Source organism: Syngnathus scovelli, chromosome 3, assembly GCF_024217435.2.
Source record: "Syngnathus scovelli strain Florida chromosome 3, RoL_Ssco_1.2, whole genome shotgun sequence".
Classification (NCBI taxonomy): Eukaryota; Metazoa; Chordata; class Actinopteri; order Syngnathiformes; family Syngnathidae; genus Syngnathus; species Syngnathus scovelli.
Window position 1 is genome coordinate 1,882,383 of NC_090849.1, and position 5,391 is coordinate 1,887,773.

Genomic DNA, 5,391 nt, shown 5'->3' on the forward strand with positions numbered 1-5,391 from the left:
ATAAGAGTTGTGGTTTCTATCAGAGCCTGTTTCAGCACTACAAAAGCATCATCCGCTGCTGGTGTCCACATGATTTTTTCTGTCATTGTCATGGGAACTCCATGCACAATATCCAGCAGCGGTTGTGTTTTTTCCGCATAATATGGGATCCATGCTCTGCAGTAATTGCAGAGCCCCAAAAATGACATCATTTGTTTTTTTGTTTCAGGTTTCGGTGTATCTGAAATAATCTGCTTTCTGGTTCTTTGTATCTGTCTTCCAGAAGCTGACAAAGTGTGACCTAAATAGTTCACTTCCTGTCTGACCCATTGTAACTTATTTTTGTTCACTTTATTCCCTGTTTTGCAGAGATAGTGTAACAATGCTAAGGAGTCTGCCTTGCAAGCAGCTTCAGTTTCAGAGGCTACCAGGAGATCATCTACATAAACTAGAAGTTGGCTTTTGTTTGACATCTGAAAATCAGCCAAACAGGACATGATAGCTTGAACGAAAATAGTTGGACTATCAGCAAATCCTTGTGGCAATCTGGTGTATGTATAGCTTTGTCCTTTAAAGGTAAAAGCGAACCAAAACTGTGAGTCTGGGTGAATTGGCACTGAGAAAAATGCATTGCTGAGATCAATTACTGTGAAATACTTCTGATTAGGTTTCAAAGTGTTCAGAAGTGTGTGTGGGTCAGGCACATTGGGTGCTCTTGTTTGCACTGCATCATTCACTGCTCGTAAATCTTGTATCATTCGCCAATTAATTTTGTCGGCCTTTCGGACTGGGAAAATGGGAGTGTTGCAAGGAGAATCCGAACACTCCCTAACGATTCCTCCTGTCAAAAGATCATTTATAACAGGGGCAATCCCGTTCATTGCCTCCTGTTTTAAAGGATATTGTTTAACTCTTGGACGCCACTCTGATCTTGGTTTGATCTGTACTGGGGAAATGGATTTTAAAAGTCCTACATCAGATGGGCCCTTGGTCCACAGTTTTTCAGGAAGCCCAGCCAATTCCCCCTCCTCCTTTTCATTCAAACAAATGTCAACTAGTCAGGGAAGCGCACAAGCGCCTGCTCTGCCTACAGCCACTTCACACACTGTTTGCTTCCACACGTCACAACTGGTACTGTAGCTCCACCCATCACCTTTGTCCTCATAATCAGTCACAGATCCAGCAAGTTTAATTCGGGAACCCACATCTGCCCACGTTATACTGTGAGGTTTAAACAATGAGATGTGGGGTACAGCCGACAATTTGTATCTATCTTTCTGAGGAGCGGGCAGGCGTACAGCGGCAGCCGCAAATGACCTGCGATCAGTGTACAGAGCAGTGATTGTTAAAGTTACTTCTGTGTCGCTGAGAAAACTTCCAATATAGTCATCTTGTGGATCAGTGAGAATATTCATGGTGACATGTAATTCAGTGCAAGTCATTTCTGATTCAGGTTGGGACAATTGTTTTCGAGCTTCACCCAGCAATCTGCTTGGGAGTTTAGGATTTCGTTCAGGAGGGATGGCATAGGAGCAGCAAATCTGTTCACCTGCTTGTGCAGCATATGAGTCCACATCTCTCACTCTACATGCTCGCATGCCATCCTTTACTGGAATTATTGCAATTCCCAACCGAGTCATCAGATCTCGTCCCAGCAGGTTTATGGGACATTTTGGAGATAGGACAATTGAAACTGAAGCCATGCTTCCAGTTTCCTTATCTCTCACTTCAACTGGATTAGAGATACTCTCCTTGTGTACCTGCCCATCAGCAGATTTCACCCAAATAGTATTTTGGGAGGCCTTTAGATTTGGGACTTTAGTTTTTATCACGGTTTTACAAGCCCCGGTATCACACAAAAACTCGACATCACTGCCTCCAATGTTTAGAGTAACATATGGTTTTTCTTTTAATGCACTCAGAATGTCCCATGCTGTATGGACATCTACTATTTCTTCCTCTATAGGAGCACCAGAGGTCAAGGGGGGGGGGGATCTAGTCATGCTGAGAATTTGGCCCTTCCCCCGCCCCTTCCTGCACCCTTTGATTGATACTGCTTTGCAGAACGACACACTCTTGCTAAGTGTCCTCGTTTCCCACAGTTCCAACACTTGTCAGAATCTCGTGGGGGCTTTGAATTATATGGCGGCCTGCGACCTTGTTGGCCTCTACTTCTTCCTCTGGCTTGCTGGGACCCTTGGAAGAAGACTGTTGTATCTTCATCTAGTTCATCATCATCATTATCTAGATGAAATACATCAGAACTTTTGCCTTTTTTGATCACTTTTTCAGCATGTCTGGCCCATTGCATAGTGGTTGTCACACTTGCAACATCCACTTCCACCAAATGTTTCCTCACCCAGTTGCCTATTTCAGGGCGGAAATTAGTGAGGAGCGCATTTTTAAGCTGTTGTTGATAAGCACTCTCAGCTGTATCATTGAATGGGATGCCACTATGCACCCTGAATTCTTTTTCAAATCTCAAACGAAAATCATCAGTATCTTCGCCAGGCTTCTGTTTTATTCCTGCCAAATGACCATAATTCGCTCGTCTTTGAAATATAGTTCGCACTCTTTGCACAAGACCATTCCATTGTGCTGCATACTCCTCTCCCAATTGATTTCCCTCAACGGGATAGGGAAAAGGCCCTTGATTATTTCTACCTGTATAATTTCCTCTAACCTTTGCCCAGTCTTTTCCCAAGGAGGACATTGCAGCTTCTCCTGCCTCATGTCCATTCAGTCTATAGGAATGTATAATTCCAGCCATGTCCTCTGCCCATATAGCTGGGTCTTCAGCAACAGGGGTAACCCCTTCAACAGCTTTTCTTGCCTCTTCCAAAGTCCATGGCCGGAAAACATATGTATGTGGGAGTTGGCCTTCCCCTACATTAGGGTTTGGCACCTGTATCATTGGGCACACATCAACCTTGTCTAAATTTTGAGAAAATCTAGCAGCAGTGGTCAAACTTCTTGTTTGTACAGGACTTCTAGTAATGTGACCCTGACTTCTTTTGCTGTTATATGGGGGGGGGGCTGCAGGTTTGTTAAGCTTGGATACAAGTTTTGCGTACGAGCGGAAGGCCCCTCTTGCTCCTCTGCTCGAGCTGCGCCTTCAGCGTCGGCGGGAGCCGTGGCCGCGGCAGTGCGCCTGCGCACTCCGGCCTCATTGTCTTCCGGCCTGACAAACATAGTCTCAGCCTCATCACCTTTCATCTTTCTATCTTTTGTCTTTTGGATTTGTTCTTTTCTCTCTTGTGAAGCTTTCAACCACACTTTAGCACAATCCAATTCTCTTTCTTTTCTTTTCTTTTTCAGTCCATTTTTCTTTTTATCCACACTCTCTTCTAAAACATCAACTACTATCTTCCACACTTCAACTCTCAACTTCCCTTCTACTCCATACTTTTTCTTCCACTTTGGCATATATTGCATACAATTAAGAAATCTACTCGCCATGTACTTCTCATCTCCGTCAAGAGGTACTAGAGATTTACCGTTTTTATTTCCCATCTTAATTCTAGTAGTTCTAGGTTATACAATTTATTTTTCTCAAAAATATTATTATTATTATTACTATTTATTACTATTTATTTATTTAACTATGTCTTTGAGGATCCTCAATGCAGGTTTAAATTGACCTTTCAACAAATTACTAGCCTGTATTATTGCCGTGGATCAATGCTAGAACTGCTATTTAGTCAATTTATCCTACCAGTCACACTCCCAACCACACAAACTCAAGCGCTTTGTATTTTTCTCATGGCTCGGACAAACCAAAGCCGAATCTCATAGCTCGGACAAACCAAAGCCGAATCTCATAGCTCGGACAAACCAAAGCCGTATCTCATAGCTCGGACAAACCAAAGCCGAATCTCATAGCTCGGACAAACCAAAGCCGTATCTCATGTGCACCTGTGTTTTTTTTTTTTTTTTTTTTTTTTTTTTATACGCGTTTCACAACAACACAATCACACAACTTCAGGCCTTTAACTTACTTGTCCCCTGGTTCGTTGCACTGCCGGGTCCCGTCAATCCACCTCTGTCAGACGAAGGCAGACCTAAGATGCTGGCCCAGCGAAGAATTTCCTTCCCAGGTCTTTCTTTACCAGGTCCGGCTAGTGGACGCTGGCCCGTCGACGGTGTACAGCGCGTCGTCCTCCGTCAGCCAGATGATGGGTATGAGGGTCCCGGGTTTCGGCACCAAAATGTTAGAGATTTGCTCACTCCAACTTATTTTGCAAAAACCACACAGAGACAAGGCAAGTTCTTTTAGACACCTGCAGGTGGAGAGATCACTCGCTCCAGGAATGAAATCTCAAAGGTCTCCTTCCTGCAAGGGCATATTTATTAAGAGAAACAGAGTGGGGGTATGGGTAGGCTGGCTAAAGCCCTTGCCCTCTAGTCTAAACATGTCAGGGGATGTTTTATGACCTTGTGATAAGGAGGACAAGGTAAGGTATTTATTACCTGTTGCACTCCAACATAATCCTACGATAAAGATAACCTGGAAAACCCTAACAAGAGTGACGGGAGGAGCACATTTCAGAAAACGTGCTCAGCTCGTCGAGAAAATGCGATTTAAGCAATAAAATTATAAATGCACCTAAAACCTAAACCAAACGTTGCAGGTGGTCATTTCTTCATGCGCAGTGGTCAACGCGGCACTCTTTAGCTGCCAAGAGCACTTTTTACTATGCGCACCCAACCAGAGTGACGGGAGGAGCACATTTCAGAAAACGTGCTCAGCTCGTCGAGAAAATGCGATTTAAGCAATGAAATTAAAAATGCACCTAAAACCTAAACCAAACGTTGCAGGTGGTTATTTCTTCATGCGCAGTGGTCAACGCGGCACTCTCTAGCTGCCAAGAGCACTTTTTACTATGCGCACCCAACCAGAGTGACGGGAGGAGCACATTTCAGAAAACGTGCTCAGCTCGTCGAGAAAATGCGATTTAAGCAATAAAATTAAAAATGAACCCAAAACCTAAACCAAACGGTACAGATGGTCATTTTTTTCATGCGCAGTGGTCAACGCGGCATTCTCTAGCTGCCAAGAGCACTTTTTACTATGCACACCCAACCAGAGTGACGGGAGGAGCACATTCCAGAAAACGTGCTCAGCTCGTCGAGAAAATGCGATTTAAGCAATAAAATTAAAACTGCACCCAAAACCTAAACCAAACGTTGCAGATGGTCATTTCTTCATGCGCAGTGGCCAACGCGGCACTCTCTAGCTGCCAAGAGCACTTTTTACTATGCACACCCAACCAGAGTGACGGGAGGAGCACATTTCAGAAAACGTGCTCAGCTCGTCGAGAAAATGCGATTTAAGCAATAAAATTAAAAATGCACCCAAAACCTAAACCAAACGTTGCAGATGGTCATTTCTTCATGCGCAGTGGTCAACGC

General features: G+C 44.0%; 1 long non-coding RNA gene across 1 annotated transcript; it reads right to left on the bottom strand.

Moving 5' to 3' along the window:
- Positions 1 to 4,246: 4,246 nt before the first annotated feature.
- Positions 4,247 to 4,641, bottom strand: LOC137840166 (uncharacterized). Its single transcript, XR_011086647.1, has 2 exons — positions 4,450 to 4,641; positions 4,247 to 4,312 (listed from the first exon to the last, which is right to left on the bottom strand). It is a non-coding gene; the product is annotated as an uncharacterized lncRNA (long non-coding RNA).
- Between the last annotated feature and the right edge of the window lie 750 nt (positions 4,642 to 5,391).